The sequence below is a fragment of the Nelumbo nucifera genome, chromosome 2 (assembly GCF_055504915.1).
Source record: "Nelumbo nucifera cultivar China Antique chromosome 2, China Antique-T2T, whole genome shotgun sequence".
Taxonomy (NCBI): Eukaryota; Viridiplantae; Streptophyta; class Magnoliopsida; order Proteales; family Nelumbonaceae; genus Nelumbo; species Nelumbo nucifera.
The window spans coordinates 65029941-65049834 of NC_142650.1; the positions used below are offsets into that span (position 1 = coordinate 65029941).

The 19894-nt window shown below is 40.0% G+C and overlaps 1 protein-coding gene across 3 annotated transcripts in view; it reads right to left on the reverse strand.

The window, feature by feature from the left end:
• LOC104607728 (suppressor of mec-8 and unc-52 protein homolog 2-like) overlaps positions 1–19380 on the reverse strand; it is a 41585-nt gene extending 22205 nt beyond the window's left edge. For all 3 annotated transcript variants that reach the window (XR_016082046.1, XR_016082045.1, XM_088897089.1), the window contains exons 1-3: positions 19209–19380; positions 18773–19061; positions 17325–17439 (exon numbers count right to left, since the gene is read on the reverse strand). The gene's annotated coding sequence lies outside the window, so the exon portion shown is untranslated. The remainder of the gene's footprint in view (positions 1–17324; positions 17440–18772; positions 19062–19208) is intronic.
• Positions 19381–19894: the final 514 nt, after the last annotated feature.

The window sequence follows — 19894 nt, forward strand, 5'->3', positions numbered from 1 at the left end:
GTCGTTGCAGTTCTAGCACTTCACCTTTGATCTCACGAACTTCGGAGCTGGTCTCCACGAGTTGGTGCTCGAGGTCGTGGACCCTGGAAGGTAGCTGCTCCAGATCTCCCATGACGCCTTGCTCTGATACCAAGTTGTTGAGGGCCCGGGAATAGGATCTCGTCACGGGTCGGTCCACGGGGAAAACCTCCTGCTTTCCCTTGTTCCTTCCTGCTCGTGATGAACCTATCTTGGCACCTTCGGTGATTTGTCCAAGAGATCACCAACTCTCCTAACTCACTCTTGACTGAATAATTTGATGTCTCATTCAATAATGGGGTCTCCTTAAATAGGAGATTACAAGAGTCCTAATCAAAGGGAGTCTCCTTGCTGAATAGGGAGACTTCCAGTTTTATCTTGCTAAGGATAAGCTAAGCTAATCCTAATCTGATAAGCTACTAACAAGATAAGATAAGCTAAGCTAATCCTAATCTGATAAGCTATTAACAAGATAAGATAAGAACAAGCAAAATGAGCTAATCTAATCTAATCTAGATAAGGTTGTTGTTGCCGAGCTGGGTAGGATGAGCATCACTGAATCCTTGCTGCTGCTGGCGGTGGGCCCGGGGCCTGTTGCTGCCGGCGGCGATGGTACATCTTCCCGAGGAAGGCGTCCATAACATCCAACCTATCTTCTCTGAAAGAACTTCTATTAAAAAAATAACAACTTACAAGGAAAAAATAGTTCGTTGCCTTCTAGGGTTACCTGAACCCTAGTCTTCTCTGATCCTTCCTAACCACCAACACTCTGCAACCCTAGCAAGTTTCCAACAGCTGCTAGTACCTCTGGCGATCTCCAAGAATCAGTCTGCGAACTCCTCCTTTTCAGCTTTCAGTCCTAGGAGATTCTCATGTGGTCGGCTGGTATTAGACTCACATGAAAACCCTAACTTGGCTCTGATACCATGTAGGTTTTCAAGACTGCTATTCAGTCTTGATCACTAAGAGATTTCAGGTTCGATGAGAAGAGAAAGTGAAGAAGATGTAGAAGAAAGAGTGATGGAAGAGCAATAGAACACAGATTTTGAGGAGAAGAACAGAATGTCAATATTCTGCCGCCGCCACTTTAAGTTAATATATATAGGTTATGCTAGTTACATGAAAGGACATATCTGCCCTTGGTGTTTACATCATAACTACTAACAAATAACAAACAATATAAAACTGAAACTAGAAATAACAGAACAGCAAAATAACCACAGCTGTGACTAGATACATTCTACCCTACGGACAGAGTGGGACCACAGCTGTGGGGCCCACATCACTGTTCTCTACAGGGAGAACGAAGAAGGCTGCAATCGACCTTTATCAGTGGCGCTCTGATACCATGTTTGTATACAGCCGAACTTAGAAGAAAGAAGAGAGGGAGGAGAGGAGGAAGAAGAACAGAGTCGAACTGAGTAGTCAAAAGTCCTACACAATCAACCATTCATTTTTGAATTAGAAAATAGGCATACAAAGACAGAAATGCCCCTATCTATGTAAGAGACATACAAAGACTAAATTACCTTTGTTTATTCGACTTTAACAGTCACCATTTAAGAATGCATTCTTGATGCCAAGTTGATGAAGGTCCCAGTCAAGATTAGCAGCCAAGGAGAAAAGAACTCTAATGGAGTCCATTTTAGCAACAGGTGCAAAAATTTCTGCATAATCCATTCCATACACTTGTGTAAACCCCCTTTGCTACTAAACAAGCTTTATACCGCTCCACTATGCCATCAGCCCTATGTTTTACTGTGAAAACCCATTTACACCCAACTGATTCCTTCCCCTCAGGAAGATCCACAAGTTCCCCTATACCATTTTTATGTAAAGCATTAATCTCTTCCTTCATAGCATATGTCCATTCAGGTATCAAAAGAATAGGAACACTGTCAATAGAAGAGAGAAAGGCCCGAACGGAAGGTGAAATGTTCTCAAAGGAAACAAAGTGGGACATGGGGTGTTTAGTGATGCAAGACCTAACACCTTTCCGGTGAGCAATAGGAAGGTTAAGGTCATCAGCAATAGAGGTATCAATGGCAATAGAGTCAGGAACATCAATGGGAACCAAGGTACCTGGTTGGGAAGGACCCACCCTTGAAGAGTTTGATGGTATTGGTGGTACAGCTTCTGGATGCTCCACAACTCTTGAACTTGGCTGGCCTTTGTGACGTCGAAAGAAAACACGAAAGGGAGGAGGATCAGGAAGAGGAGGCAGCTAAACCAGTTTCTCCTCATTTCTACACTCCCCCTGAGGAGAAACAGGGAAGAAAGGCTCACTCTCAAAGAAAGAGGCATCCATAGAAACATAATATCTCCGAGAGACGGGATCAAAGAATCGGTACCCCTTTTGAGTGAGGGAGTACCCCAAGAAGATGCAAGGAATAGCATGAGGATCCAATTTCCCACGGGTGGGAGCCAGATTTTGAACAAAGCAACGACAACCAAACACATGAGGAGGAATAGAAATAAGAGGAGCCTTGGGAAAAAAAAGCTAATGTGGGGCTTTGCACTCTAACCAGCGAAAGGGCATATGGTTAATGAGATAGGTAGCACAAAGGACCGCCTCAAGCCAAAAACGTTTTGGGACATTCATATGAATGAGTAAACCCCTAGCCACTTCAAGAAGGTGTCGGTTCTTTCTTTCAACAACACCATTTTGTTGTGGTGTGTTGACAAGTGTATTATATGTATTGTACACAGGTTTAGTACCCACAGGGGTATTTTTGTAATTTTGTAGACCTATTGAGTTGTACGGCCAGTATAGTATAAATACAATGCTTCACTCGACTGAAACAGTACTTTTGAGGCCTTAACACAGTTGCCTCTTCTTCTTCTTCTTCTTCTTCTTTTTCTTCCTTCCTCCTTTCTTCTTCTCCTTCTTCTCCTGCTCAACATGGTATCAGAGCAGGACCGTCCAGGCCTGGAAAACAACCAGCTGAGGTCTCTCTCCACTGCTGCGTAGAAGCTATAGTCCTGATGCTCGAAGACAAGGAAGAGGAAGCATTCTCTAGTGCTGCTGCTAGTCTCCACTGCCGACTAGGGTTCTGCTACAAGAAGGCTGACTGTTCAACTTCCTAGCGCAGAAAAGGGTTCTGCTACAAGTTTTTTTCTTCTTCAGCCTTAAGTGCTGGTAACTGGAGTTGCTCGGCTAAGAAGACTGTAGAAAACCATCCCAGATGTATGAAGGAAGGTTCTGATCTGAAGAGAAGTTTGAGTCCATGACTATACTGCCTATTCACAGTTCGGGTGACCTAGGTACTGAACTGATTTTTTTTCTGTTTATGGTTCTCTTCTTGTACGACTATTGATGTCCCAAAATCTGAGTAGGGACTGTCCCCCTTCCTCCGATTGTGTGTTGCTCTATTCAGCTCTCTAAGGGACTGTTGATGAACCCTAGACCCTAAGTGACTGTTCAGCTGCCCTGGAAAGTGGATATCAGCCGATTAGGTGTGGTGAACCACCACTCGTATTGCTGTTCCTACTGAGTTTTTTTTTTTTAGCTGAGAAGCTGTATTAAAGTTGTAAAACTGTAGGTCATTCAGACCTGGTTACACTGCAAGTGCAGTTCGTATATTGTTCTGTGCACTCCTACACAGTGTAGGTCATACAACCTTGTACTGCAAGTGCCTAGTTGTGGACTGTAGCAGCTCTATAAGGCAGTGTGCCTTTGGTTTTGTGTACTTCTAAACCTAGAATCATGAATAGTGAAGATTCAGCTACATCCGGAATCTCCACAATGCTGAATGGAATGAGTGGGAACAGTGACCTATCCTTCCCTATGGCTGTTGTTCCTCTTGATGGGTTAAACTACCTAGAGTGGTCAAGAGGGATCAAGCTATACATAACTGCAAGGGGAAAAATAGGCTACATAAATGGAAGAATCAAAGAACCACCTTCTAGAAGAGAACAGTATGGTTATGTCTTGGCTTTTGATCTCCATGCAACCGCAAATAAGGAAGAACTTCATGTGGGCTGAAACTGCAAATGAGATCTGGGAACAGGCAAAATCCACATATTCTGAACTTCGACACTATGCCAAGATTTATCAACTGCAAGCAGCTTCATCTACTTGTAAACAGGGGGAGAGGAGTTTATCAGTTTATTACTCTGACTTGACAACTGTTTGGAAGGAGTTGGACCATTACCAGAATGTTGATTGGAAGTGTGATGAAGATGCAAAATTGTACAAGAAACTTGTCTCACAGCAAAGGGTGTTTGCCTTTTTACATGGTCTCAATCCTATCTATGAATCCATTAGAGTACAAATTCTAAGTTCTAAGGATCTTCCTTCAATTCAGGAGGTCTATGCTCTTCCAGTCTGAAGAGAGCAAAAGAAACTTGATGAACAGCACCGGAGGGGATGCAATTGTGTTGGCGGCAAAGGGGGGTTCCTCTACTAGTGGTGGACCTTCTTCCAAGAGAGGGGATAACCAGAAGATAAGGAAAAATTGTGGTGCACTAATTGTCAGAAGCCCCGGCACACCAAAGATACTTGTTGGGATCTCCATGGGAAACCAAAGTGGGCTCAGGATTTACCTAAGAAGCAAGGCTCAGATGTAATTAGAAGATCCGAGCAACAAGGTACCAAGAAACACCACATGGCCAATATGGTTACTCGGGAGAATCAGCCCTCCACTTCTACTGTGACTCAAACACCACATGGCCAACATAGCTACTCTGGATCTGACCCAAGGGAGGATATTGTAAACTCCTTCCGTGACCATTTGGAACTTTATGGTAAAGCAATTCGCTAGATGGATGCTCCTCCCACTACCTCTTTTGCATCCACATCAGGTAATCCTGCCACAGCTTTCCATGTTGCTTCTCACGACCTTGACTCTCCATGGATCATTGATTTTGGAGCGTCAAAACACATGACTGGTATGTCCTCTTACTTTCAAACTTATCACCCTCTTTCCGAAAGAGATAAAGTGAGACTAGCTAATGGATCATACACTTCCATAGCTGGTCAAGGAACTCTCTCTCTTCCCCTCGGCCTTACTCATTCTAATGTTCTTCATGTTCCAAAATTCCCTATGAATTTGTTTTCAGTCAGTAGTGTTACAAATTCCTTAAACTGTTCGGTGACCTTTTTCCCTTCCTATTGTGTGATTCAGGATCTAGCCTCGGGGAGGACGATTGGTAGGGGACGTATGGTTGATGGACTCTATATGCTGGAGAATACGGCTGGCCTTCATGTTACAGAGTCTATGAGTCAGTTCAAAAAGAGTAAAATGTATTTGTGGCATTGTCGTCTGGGTCATTTGTCTTTTGAGTCCTTGAAAGTTGTTTTCCCAGAACTGTGTAAGTCTGTGTCTGTTTCTAATTTTTCTTGTCAAACGTGTCAGTTGAACAAGCATTGTAGAACTCAATTTCCTCAAAGAAATAGTAAATATGAGTTTCATTTTCACATTGTGCATTCTGATGTGTAGGGCCCGTTACTTTACCTTCTGAGAGTGGCTACAAGTACTTCATTACCTTCATTGACGATTATTCCAGATACACTTGGGTATATCCAATGCAAACCCGTGAGGAAGTACCAAAAATTATCCAAGATTTTTCAACGGATGGTCTTCACCCAATTTCAGACCGAAATCCAAATATTTCAGTCAGACAATGCAAGAGAATTTTTTCATAGTGACCTCACGGAGTTCTTTGCTTCACATGGCTCATTTCACCGGAGATCTTGTGCCCGCACACCACAACAAAATGGTGTGGCTGAACGGAAGAACCGACACCTTCTTGAAGTGGCACGGGGCTTACTACTCCACATGAATATTCCCAAACGATTTTGGCTTGAGGTAATCCTTTGTTCTACATACCTCATTAACCGAATGCCCTCTCATTGGTTAGAGTACAAAGCCCCACATCAGCTTCTCTTTCCTAAGGCCCCTCTTCTTACTATTCCTCCTCGTGTTTTTGGTTGTCGGTGCTTTGTCCAAAACCTATCTCCCACCCGAGGGAAATTGGACTCTCGTGCTATCCCATGCATATTTCTTGGCTACTCATTCTCTCAGAAAGGGTATCGTTGCTTTGATCTTGTTTCTCGAAAATTCTCTGTCTCCATGAATGTTACCTTCTTTGAGGATGAGCCCTTCTTTCCTGTTTCTCCTCAGGGGGAGTGTAGGCATGAGGAGAAACTGGTTCAACTTCCTCCTTTTCCTACTCCTCCTTCTGATCCTCTTCAAGGTCACCCCATTTCCAACTTAGTTTCCTATGAGAACATCTCACCTTCATTTCGTGCTTTTCTTACCTCCATTGACAGTATCCCTATTCCCAAGAATGTGGCAGAAGTTCTCTCAGTACCAGAATGAACGAAGGCCATGAAGGAAGAAATTGATGCTCTTCATAAGAATGGCACGTGGGAACTTGTTGATCTCCCTAAGGGAAAGGATCCAGTTGGATGTAAATGGGTGTTCACTGTTAAGCATGGGGCTGATGGAACCGTGGAGAGGTGTAAAGCTCGTTTAGTGGCAAAGGGTTTTACTCAAGTATATGGGGTTGATTATGCAGAAATCTTTGCCCCTGTTGCCAAAATGAACTCTATTAGAGTCCTTTTTTCTCTTGCTGCCAATCTGAATTGGGATCTACATCAGCTTGACATCAAGAATGCCTTCTTGAATGGTGACCTTGAAGAGGAAGTTTATATGGTTCAACCCCCCGGTTTTTTGGCTCAAGGAAGTGAACAAAAGGTGTGCAAGTTGAAGAAGTCTTTATATGGGCTGAAGCAATCTCCAAGAGTTTGGTTCAGCAGATTTCATACTGCAGTTCAGCAGAGGGGATACAAGCAATGTCAGTCAGATTACACACTGTTTGTAAAAAGAGTAGAAGGTAAAATGGCTGCCCTAATAGTATATGTGGATGACATAATTGTTACTGATGACTGGAAGGATGAAATTCAAAGTTTGAAGTACTTCCTTGCCACTCAGTTCGAAGTGAAAGATTTAGGACCCGCCAAATACTTCCTTGGAATTGAGGTTGCCCGATCAAAAAAGGGTATCTTCATCTCCCAAAGGAAATATGTCCTAGATTTGCTTAAGGACACTGGAAAGATTGGGGCTAAACCAGTTGACTCTCCCATTGACCCCAACCATAAGTTTAGGTGATAGCCAAGGTGAACCTCTTAAGGATGTGAAGCAATTTCAGAGGCTTGTAGGGAGATTGTTGTATCTCTCTATGACTCGTCCAGACATAGCATATGTTGTTGGTGTCCTCGGCCAGTTCATGCATGCACCTAGGTCCACTCATCTTGAAGCAGCAGAGAGAATACTGCAGTATCTTAAGAAGTTCCCGGGTGCTGGCTTATTATTCCAGAAACATGGACATTTGAGAGTTGAAATTTACACAGATGCGAATTGGGTTGGATCTCAAAGTGATAGAAGGTCTACTAGTGGTTACTGCACCTTTGTAGGAGGGAACCTTGTTACTTGGAGGAGTAAGAAGCAAAACGTGGTAGCTAGATCCAGTGCTGAAGCAGAGTACCGTGCAATGGCACACGGAGTAGCCAAAGGTACGTGGATAAAGAATTTATTGGGAGAGTTGGGTTTTCCAGTTGATAAACCCATGACTCTACTCTATGACAACAAGGCAGCTATAAGTATCGCTGCCAACCCGGTACTACATGATAGAACAAAGCACATTGAAGTTGACAAGCACTTTATCAGAGAGAAAATCATCACAGGCGAAGTATGCACTCCATACATCAGCTCTGAAGGCCAACTAGAAAACATCTTTACAAAAGGGCTAAACCATCCCAGACACCAAGGTCTTTGTGACAAGTTGGGCATGATTGATATCTATGCCCCAACTTAAGGGGGAGTGTTGACAGGTGTATTATATGTACTGTACACAGGTTTAGTACCCGCAGGGGTATTTTTATAATTTTGTAGACCTATTGAGTTGTACGGCCAGTATAGTATAAATACAATGCTTCACTCGACTGAAGCAGTACTTTTGAGGCCTTAACACAGTTGCCTCTTCTTCTTCTTCTTCTTCTTCTTCTTCTTCTTCTTCTTCTTCTTCTTCCTTCCTTCCTCCTTTCTTCTTCTCCTTCTTCTCCTGCTCAACATGGTGTTTGGGCACAGGAGCTACAGTGAAGTGATCCATGTGAAGCAAAGAATTCCGTGAGATCATTATGAAAATATTCTTTGGCATTATCGGATTGGAAAATTTGGATCTCAGTTTGAAATTGGGTGAATATCATTCGGTGGAAATCTTGGATAATTTTTGGTACTGCATCCCTAGTTCGCATGGGATATATCCATGTGTATCTAGAGTAATCATCAATAAAGATAATAAAATATTTGTAGCTACTCTCGGACGGTAAAGTAACAAGGCCCCAAACATTAGAATGAATCATATGAAAAGGAAATTCAGATTTATTATTCTTTGGAGAAAAATGAGTTCTACAATGCTTACTCAATTGCCAAGTTTGACATGTAAACTGTGACACTGACACTGACTTAAATAACTCTGGAAACACCAATTTTAAAGACTCAAAGGACAAATGACCGAGACGACTATGCCATAAATAGACCTGACTTGTACTAGATTGACTCTTAGACTCTGTGACTATAAGGCCAGCCTTATTCTCCAACATGTAGAGTCCATCCACTATATGTCCTCTACCAATCATCTTCCCCGAGGCCAAATCCTAGAGTACACAATAAGAAGGGAAAAAGGTTACTGAGCAGTTTAAAGAATTAGTGATACTACTAATGGAGAACAAATTAATAGGGAATTTTGAAACATGTAAGACATTAGTTAGGGTGAGGCCAAAGGGAAGAGAAATGGTTCCTTGACCAACTATGGTAGAATACGAAACATCAGCTAGTCTCACCTTGTCTCTTCCAAAGAGGAGGTGGTAGGTCTAGAAATAAGTGGACTTACCAGTCATATGTTTTGATGCTCCAGAATCAATTATCCAAGGAGAGTCGGGGGGATGAGACGATACACGGAAAGCTATGGCAGAGTTAGCTGATGTAGACGCAAATGAAGTTGAAGGAGGAGAAGAATCCATTTGACGAATTGTCTACCATAGAGTGCCAAATGGTCACGGAAGGAATTGATAATATCCTCCCTCGGGTCATAACCAAAAGTGTGTGTCTAAGTCATAGTAGTAGTAGGGGGCTGATTCTCCTAAGAAGCCATATTTTCTGTGGTGAACTTTCTTGGACCTTGCTGTCCTGACTTCTTATTCAGGTTTGAACCTTCCTTCTTGTTTAAGTCCTGGGCCCATTTAAGCTTCCCATGAAGATCCCAGCATGTTTCTCGGGTGTGTCAGGGTTTCTGGCAATGGGTGCACCATAGTTTGTCTTTGTCTTCCACCCTCTTTTGAGGGTCCCCTTTCTTAAAAAAAATTCCCCCACCTACAGTAACATTCCCTTTTGCTGCCAACACAACTGCATCCCCAGAGCTATTCATTAAATTTCTTGTACTTTCTTCCAACTGTACTAATGCATAAACCTCCTGGATAGATGGAAGATCCTTGCTGCCTAGGATATGGACTCTGATGGATTCATATATTGGATTCAAACCATGGAGAAATGCAAACACTCTTTGTTGGGAAGCAAGCTTCTTGCATGCTTTTGCATCTTCATCAAACTTCTAATCTACACTTTGATAGTGATCTAACTCCTTCCAGACAGAGGTCAAATCTGAATAGTATGCAGAAAGGTTCCTCTCCCCCTGTTTACAAGTGGATGATTCTGCCTGTAACTGATAGATTTTTGCATAGTGACGCAATTCAGAATAGGTCGAGTTTTCCTGCTCCCAAATCTCATAAGCCGCTTCAGCCCACATAAAGTTCCTTCTCACCTAAGGTTGCATAGACACCAAAAGCCAGGACATAACCATGATGTTTTCTTGGTTCCGTCTATCATACTCAGCACTCCCGGAATTCGGTTCTTTAATTCTCCTATTTATATACCCTATTTTTCCCCTTGTAGTAATGTATAACATGATCCCCCTCAACCATTCTAAAGAATTCAAACCACCCAGGGGTATAACAGCCATAGGGAAGGATAAATCTATACCCCCACTTGTTCCGTTCTACATTGAGGAGACTCCAGATGTGGCAGAGTCTTCACCACTCATAATGACAACATCAGGTTACACTCCAACTGAACACAAAAAGACCAAATAGAAGCAGCCGAACACAATAAAAAAAAAAAAAAAAAAAAAAAAAACTTGCACCAGGGAGTTAGAGACAACCACTCCCCTCTTTTAAATCTTAGTTCTTCAACAAAATCAATTGTTGTTACCGAACTCACAAGTCATCACTGGCCTACCATAAATCAGGTATGGCTGCTGTAGCAGCATGTACAAGTCCTCTCTTGACCTACAAATCAAGTGTGGCTGATATTGCAGCATATACAGGTCATCCCCTGACCTACAAATTCACCAGAAGGTTGTTGTCGCAACATATAAAGGTCATCACTGACCTACAGTCTGTTACAGGGATCAGCCAATCCCACAAAAAAGGAAAGAAGAGGGCACTGCTCGCCTCACATTAACAAATTGAACCTATTACAGGTTCTGCTCTAGCACACGACCAAAAAAGTAAAAAAAAAGGAGAAAGGGAGAGAGAGTACTTCATTCCGATCTGAATCTAGATCTGGATCTTCAATAAATCTCACTGTAGCTGGCAAAGGGATAAGACAGAAATGGTTTGCTAGATCTCTTCTTTCAAATCTGATTGTCCCGCTCTCATACCATGTTATCCAGAAGAGAAGAAGGAAGAAAGGAAGAGAGAAAGGAGAAGAAAGAAGAAAGACAGATTTGGAGTCACAAAAAGGTGCTGGCAGCGCCAGCTTTTTATTATTTATACTAGGGCGACACAACTTAAAATTAAAAGGTGTTGAAAGTACCAAAGTACCCCTGCGGTACTAAACATACAGAATAATAACCTTCCAACATGCCCCAACAATCCAAAAACCCATTTTGTCCTGAACTTGGCCCCAACTTTCCCTTCGACCAGGCTAGACCATCCTTTTGTCCTACCTTGAAGTGGCCAGGAAGGGACTTAACCAAGAACATAGCCATAGGATTCCCTTACACAATGAACACCTTCAAACCTGCCATTCAACCTTAAGCCTAGGCCTCGGAAGAGCTGAAGTTCGTGGAACAGCTAAAGAATCCTCCATCAACAGCAGATCAAAGCAGTAAGCGGGAGTTGGTCTTCGAAGACGAAGACCGAATTGAGTGGGGGAGACTGTCACAAGTGACCACTTCACCGCACCTTCAAGTGCCATCACCGTGCTCACAACACGCCATCAGAGTGCCATCAAGTGTGCCTTGGGTGGGGCTACACATGTATTTTGTAAGGGGGAATGCCAATGGCATTATTGTAATTACTAGTATGATTTTTCAACATTTTGATGTATCTTTTTGTCAAAGCACCAAGAGCTTAAGCTACTCTTTGAGGAAAGGTAGGTAGTTGAGTAGTGCCAATACCATGTAAAGGTTAAGCACGAGGTCCCCTTGATACAAACTTATGTGCTTGTGCTTGCCATCATTTAATGCAATACAAACTGTCTTTTAACTAATTTGTATGCCATCTTGTTGCCTTTTTCTTGTGTTGTTGCTTGTCGCTTAGGCTTACTCGACGCATTTGGATGCCACATGGGGCCCCAACAACTAGCCCTGTGACAATGTGGCATCCATATATGATACCACATGGCACACATGTCACTAAATACATTGATGTACCTGTGCTTCAATGTGGCATCCACATATACTACCACGTGGTGGGGTATATAAGTACCATATGTGTAGTTGGTGCACACGTTTTAAAAAGTATAAAGCATGTCAAAGAGCCAAAAAGCATGAAATATCAAAAGCGGGCTTCACGCTTTTTTGTGTTTTTTGTTCTTTTACTTTGTATTTTTTTGAAGTAGAAAAACATGTAAAACAAACACAAAGTGGTGTTTTATGTACCTGTGTACCTTCAAAAGTATGAAAGTGCTTTAAAAAGTACAATGAAACAAGGCCTAAATGTTTACTATCATTCTTTTATTGCATGTTTGCAATCTAGTCAACTTATGGGATATTATCAAATCTAAAATTTAGAAGATATCTTTTTCTAGTCAACTAGTCAATGCCTAGGCAGTAGGCACCAATTAGTCATTGCATTAACTAGAGAGAGTAAAGAAATTAGCCATTACTTCACCACATTAATTACACTGAATACAATATGCTATCAATGTCCCTATCAAGAAATTAATCAAGAAAAAGCTATTGACTTACTTATAAATTCCTAAATTTCAGCATTTAAGAAAAGAAGCACAATTAAGTGCAAGGAATTCCTAGAGTCTGAAGCACAAAGCACAAAGCCTTGCTTGAACAAGCTGAGGCACCACTTTTGCAGGAAAAAAATCAAAACAAATAATTAATATATAAATCAAATTCTGAAAGAAATGAACATTTGATAAGCCTATTAGCTCAATTGATTAGAGCATCACATAATCAACATGCAGCTTGTTGCCTTGTCTGTCCCAGTCTTACATAGGCTAAACTGTTTAAACTCTAAATAGAATAGGTATAACCTACATTATAGTAAATTACCTACTTAACATCACATTCAAGGTTAGTTCACAAAGACAACAAAAAAAATAGGTGACGCACACCCCACAAAATAAGCCTTGTTTGTGAGTCATTCTACCTACATGAAGCATGCCTTCTAAAACACTAAAGAAGATAGAATCATAGAAATCCATTGTCTTCTCTGCTTCTGAAGTGGCAGCAAGGAATTTTCAAGATATTTTTCGAAGTATCCAAAATTAAATATCTCTTCTTTTTTTCTCTCTTGACCAGGTTATGGAGTGGAGGAGGTATAGTAGACCAAGTATTAGCATTCTTCCTCTTTAACCAATTAGTAGAGAGAATATGCAGTGCATGTGTTAACCACGTTCTTTGATTGAGGCAGCCAAACCCTACTGATTAGGTCCTATCACTAAACATTAATAACTAGGGCAGAAAAGGCTACAGTGTAATCAGAAAATCATGTACTTTTTCTTTTGATAAGTATCAGAAATTCTGTACTATTCTCTGCATTTATATTTCCTCCAAGCGATTACTAGCAGATCCTTTTGCTTAATTTTGATTATTGTTATTCATTGGGCTGACCTGCTGTTACTTTATTTTTTTAGAAGGTTTGAATTACACAAGGATAGAAGGGTGCATACATGAAAAAATGGCAGGATGAGCACTGATATATATACACAAAAACAGCTCCAGCCCCTACCATAAGACTTTGTGGGGCTTAGAACTGTCACCATACGAAGTCTTTCAACTACCTAATGCATCTGCTATAAAGTTAAGCTCCATTTTTTTCCATCTGATTTGAACACATAGGCGAAAGATCTCCACTATCTCTATTCTTCCATTATGTATACAGTTTCTCTATTCTTTCCTTTGCTTTTTCTTTAGTTTAGGGGATAAAAGGTACCTGAAGAATTTACTATTCTCATTTTCTCTCTGTTATCAAATTCATCTCAACACCCCTTAGTAATAAGTATAAGAAAAGGCCATAATTGAATAAAATTAATATACACATGAGAAGCACAATAGACCAGTACAAGTTCACAGAATTAATACATATAAATTCAAGGACAAACTATAAAAACAAAGCCTCAGACTAATCCTCCCTCAGAGAGCTTCTGTTGTAGACATGCAGCTAGTCCTCTCAGAAAGAAAGAACCGTTAAACAAATATTTCTCATCATCTAAGCCTTGCCCCAACTTTATGGGTTCAGCTACATGAATCCTGTTTTCACCATTCCGGTTAAACAAATATTCCTAATACATAAAAAAAAAAACACATGTTACTATTTACCAAAAGAAAAAGAAAAGGAATGCTTCATAATTTAGGACAGTGAGATTCAAGAGAAACATATTCATGACTTTTAAGTTTTAACCATATAATTTGGGAAGCACTATTACCACTCTACGTTTTGCTCCAGGTGCTCCTTACTAAAATTTTAGTGATTTTTTGGTAATAAAGAATAGGAAGAAGATTTTATTGAAAAGAAAGGAGGAATACAACTGAGAGGTTACAAGATATCACCCACATAAAAACTGAACTCAAACTCAACATCCCTCCCCCCCCCCCAAAAAAAAAAAAAAAAAAACATTAAATTCCACCACACTTAATACATAAATCCACTCCTATTATCACTACCATCTAAAACAATTACCTCCCAACTAATCCCCATAACCACACTCCACATTTTATTCAATCCACTGCCCACCCATCTACTGCTACTCAACCAACAGCTATCAACTCTCCTTTCACATGCAAACACATTACCAAACTGTGCAATGCCTACCAGACACCATGATTTTAATAAATCTCATTTGGTAAGAATTTTGCTCCTTTCATCCTGTTCCAAAAATACTTTCATGGTGAACTCTTTGACTTCCAAGAAGAATAGATCTAATTTCTTGCCAACTTGGACTTCTCTCGATCACCTCCAAATCTATCTTCTCTAGCCGTCTTGCTTGATCAAATACAACCTAATCACATTCCATTTGCTACTCTAATTCTTCCTTTATATCTTTCCTTAGTTCTTCTACAATTTTTTTTTTGAAGAATCAAAAAGGAATTTCATTAAACTGAAAAAATGCAGTACATCTCAAACATAAAGGTTGTCAAGTTGACAGACCAATTACATATCTAAAATTAAATTGAAAAGGAATCACAGTTACAAGGATGCAAATCAAGAGTGCTCTAGAAATTCTCCAACAAATCAGACTTATGCACTTGCTTGAACTCTGGAAGTTTAAGAGCCCAGGCTGCGGTCCAATTGCCCACTACTGCTACTAAGTATTCCACACTTTTTGTCTTGTCCTCAAAAACCCTTTGTTTCTCTCTTTCCAGATGGACCAACATACAGCAAGTGATGTGCAGCTCCAAAGAATTTTAGCTTTCTTACTTACTCTAATTTTTGGCCATTTGGAGAAGATCTCTGCTGGGACCAAAGGATGAAAGGTATTCACACCAAACAAAAAGGAGGAAAATTTCCAAATGGACTATACCACACTACATGAGAAGAACAGATGAATGACTGTTTCTTCCTCCTGAATGCACATATGACGGTAGTTTTCTAGCTGAAAATCTCTGGATTTCAGGCGATCGGCAGTTAGAATGCTGTCATGCGCCACCAACCAAGCAAAGGCTTCTACTCTTGGGGGTACTGGATTGCCCCACACTCCTTTTATCTGGTCTGAATCTCTTCCATCTCTCAGCAAAGACTTGTAAAGCGGTTTCACTGAAAAGTTAACATTGCAATGGGTTGCCCCACTACAATTTCTCAGTGTCATCTTCCGAAAGGTTCACAAATTCCTTTGACATGGAATTTTCTCCCTCTCTATTCACAATAGGTCACCATCTTTTGACCCTGACAAGTTAACATTATGTAACTGCTGTGTTTAGTCCACCTTTGGTCTTTCTTCATACTCTCAGCTTTCCAGCAGGCTCTCTTAATTTTATCCTTACCACCATTTCTCTTTTAAATCTTTTTGAAATTCTTAGACAACCTTGAACTGCATAAACAACTCTTTAGCAAAGAAAAAACTCTACTGATATGAACCAGGCTATAACTTCGGGCATTTCTGATAGTCACCTCATACTCAACTCTGCCATGAGAAGATGAAACTCCCTCATCTTCGACTCTGGTGTTTAAAGCCATCTCAAAACCTTTGCTACTACCTAAATCAAACCCCAGTCTACTCACCCAAATCTAAACTCTTTCCATCTGTATTATCCGTTTGACCTCATTAAGGCTTGCTATCCATGAAAACTAGGCTTTACTGTCCGTTCCATTTAATATTAACTAAACATTCCTCTATTCTAAATTTCTAATACAGACACCATATTGTCTAAATAGCATATCCCAAGAGGAATCTTTCTTCTATCACCCATAGACCCATTATCTCCTTCCTCTTTTCCATCACATTATAGTGGGGCTAGTTTCCCCTACCCATCCTTTCATAGTGGCACAGGCCATCCTATTATAGCATGATGGATTTGCATTAAGAGATTGTGTGGGTTCCACATAAAGTTATATATTAGATTGAATTTGTTACTGGGGTCATCATTTAGCTGCATCAGTGGTAGCCTAGAGGGCTTATCTGATCCTCACATCATCCTTTATTTGTGAAGGAAGTTTCATCTTAATATCCTATATCTATGTGGCAAAATACTCTTAGCATCATTCACTTGATCATTTGTAATTAGGTATCTTTAATTTTGATAAGCAGTGAAAATTAAGGTGGAAAAACCAGGTTTTATGGGCTTTTTTAATCTTATTTATCTGTTTGTATTTGTTTTGGTCTGTTAAAAATCATACAGTTGATCCACAAAAACTATTTTAATAGTGATGGTCTAAATATTGATTTAAACCATATTAGATGATGTTCTATGGCAAGTGGGATTACACCCCTATATTTATTAATAAGAAACATTAAAGTTCAAGACTTGTAAAGAATAATGTGGGAGCCCTTAGAGAAAAAAAAAATAGTGGAGTGGCAATAGTGCTCCCTTGTAATTTATGCCTTACTTCCAGATCTAAGAGTTACAATAGAACTTTTCCTCGAATGTCCAAATATTCACATTAAAAACACTGCATCAGCCTTGAGCAAAATTTTCCCCATCTAATCTACATGGTGGATTCCATTAAATGGTCAAATTCTCTAGACATAGGACAATTGGCAATAATCTACATGTTCTTCTTACAGTATAAATGTATAACTCTTTCCAAATGGTTTGCTTTTTACATTATGTCTACTACTTCTTCCTAACCTCTATTAATTTTTAGGTCATGGCACAGGCCGCCTGCCAGTTTCAGATAGAAATATAAAACCCATCACTCAATAAGTGTCTTAAACAAAAAACAAAGAACAAAATATATATAACAGAAAAAAAATAGATAAACTAAAATTTCCAACAACTTATCAAAGCATAACACACAAATGAAGAAAATCAAGAAAAATAAAATTCACAACCAAGAACTACCACACAGCTGGGGGACAATACAGGAATAAAGACCACAAAAATCCTACCTATCTTTTAATATAGTCACCAAATAACAACAAAGTTATATTAGAAGGAAAAATGAAGGTGACTGAAAAGATATTCAAAAAAGGTACACAAAATTCCACATCAAGGGCCAAAAGTAAATAGTATGAAGAGAAATTACCAACAAGTTGTTAAAGTCTAATTCAAAGGTAATAATGCCAACCAATAAAAGTCCATATTTCTAGCACTTTGACAGATAGAAGCAGAGCAAATCGCTTTACCTATACTTTCCATCCCCCTCCTCTCCAGCATCTGGCTTCTTGTTAAACTCACTCCTTACTTTGTGAAGCAAGGCATAATCCAATCTTTTGACCAAATGCATGTGCTCCACATCACCTGAATGACATACACTCAGTAAGATAAAGCCACCACATAAATGCAGGAAATGCTATACATAAGGAATCCTTTATATCCTCAAAGCTAGGTAGAGGTGCCCATCATCCCACCTCCTGTTAACCTTAGTGGCTGAATATTCATGATCTCATCAAAAAGGGAAACAGTTAATATCATCCACATAATTGAGGTGGGCAAGCTGCAGACTGCATGATGTTTTACTCAGATACAAAGAAAGAGAGAAACCTTTTAAAGCATGAAGAGCATTTTAAGGTTCTTTCAATCAGTCACATGACTCAAGTTGCATAACAAAGAAGTGATTTAATGAGAACTCAGGTGCCAAATGTGGACCCAAAAACTTCTCCCAGGCTACTAGCTTAACTATCCCTACCAGGGCTGAGACAAGTTCAGAGGTTGCCCAGGCCATTTTGATCCCACTGGATAAATGCTCTAAAAATTTGACCAACAATCAAAATAGTGTTTTTAACTTGTAGTTCCAAGTCCAACCAGGGTCCAAGCATGGTTGGATTGGTCAGTTCGTTCCTAATAACCACAACTAAGAATTAGTGATAATGGTTAAATAAAGAGATTAAATAAAGTTCTCGCAAATATAATTCCAGTGGTCCAGTGGTAAAACGCCTTAACTTCCTAGTGGACACCAGACTACAGAGTTCAAATCTTCCTCATTGCACAAGTTCTCCATGTTTTTTTTATAATTACAAAGTTCTCAATGTTTAATACTAATTTTTGTAGAACAGAACCTAACCCCAGTTTTAATTAAAAGCTACTGATATGTCAGCTTGGTTCTGCAGCAGTCGGTGCTTAACCAACCACTGCTACTATGGAAAATTAGTGTTCAATAAAAATCAGACTGAAATTTTGTGGCGTCTTAGTTGAACCTAGTCCAACCGTTGGTCTGACAAAATTTTCAAACGAGATTAGATATGAAGACCTCAATTATATGAATATCTCAAAATTTCATTAGCAAAAGGACGGCTTGATCATTTTTGAAATTTCTGAAATTACATTGTTTTTAAATGTTTTAGTTAGGGAGTCATACAAGCTTGGTTTAGTATAAAACAGAAAGCCAAGTTGTAACCAGTCATTTTGAGGTCTAGAATTCATACTGAAATCTTTAATAGGAAAATAGTTTGCAATTTTGCATTTCGATACAAATTTGGTGTAGTACTGATACCATGCAGGAAAACAGTTTCCTTTTCGATAATAGAAGGTGAAAGAAGATTATGTTTATATCAAATGAAATAGGGAGAACATGTTATGGGTCCAAGACTTGTGTGCATGGATTCATTAAGCCTTCCGTAATAAGGTCACAAACCTCCGAGATACTTGCTGTTCTCAATGGATATTATGTGTGCATGAGCTGACCTACAGGAAGCAGCATAACAACAAGTTAAGACATTATTTTCAGGGCAGGTGAAGAACTAAAGCAACTGTTCCAGCTTTGAATAACATTCCAGGTACACCGTAAATCTACAGTTCCAGGAGGCGCTACAGCATGGAAAGATCCTAATTCAGTAGGCTCGTAATCAGGAATTTGGTCCTTTCTCTGTTCCTTAGCTCGGTCTCCATAGTTTGGTACTTCTAGTTCTTCCTGTTTCTCTTCCCTGCCATCAGTTGAACAAGCAAACCATGAACATCTCTTCTACTCGTAAGTATTTTCTTTCTTTGATTGAAAGATTATGGAATTCAACAACCAGAACAAAATCTATGAACAGAAAAAGAAATTCAAAGAAAAAAAGAAAAATGCTCACTTGCGATGAATCTTCTCTTTGTAATTCCTCCTTGCCGAAGCCATTGGAGAGAATTACAACTAATCCAGAAAATCACAGATTCAATTCTACATCTACACACAATTAAAAAGAACGCAAATTGAAGTTGAAGGATGGGGGAGTTCGCTCCAAGTTTCAAAAACCGCAACGAGCCGAAGAGTCGAGCCGTTTAGATCAAGTCCCAACCACTTCTTTTGGTTCACTATTTCAACCAAAGTAAACCAGATTAGAACCGTTCAATAGCTGTAAAACGGGCCTGGACGGCTGCGCCGGCACGACACCGCCCGCGCAAAGTGCAGGCAGTGCCATGCCAGCCCACGGGCCATCCTGAGCTGTGCCTCCCTTCCTTGTGATATTTTGGGCTCAGCCCGACATGGCTTACGGCCCGAGCCCATGTGGATTTATGCCATGCCATGCCATGAGCCAAGCCAGTTCAAGGGCCGAGTCTTGGGCTAGGTTGGGCCAAAGCTATGAAAAGTTTATTTAAAAAGATTTGAAAAAAAAACTTAAATTTTTTATTTTATATGAATTTTGATATAAATTGTTTATATATATAATAATTAAATAAAATTAAAAACAATTGTTTATTTTATTAATATATTATATATCTGGGCCATGCCAGCGGGTGGGTTGCGGGCGGCACGACATGATTATTTGTGATGTGCTAT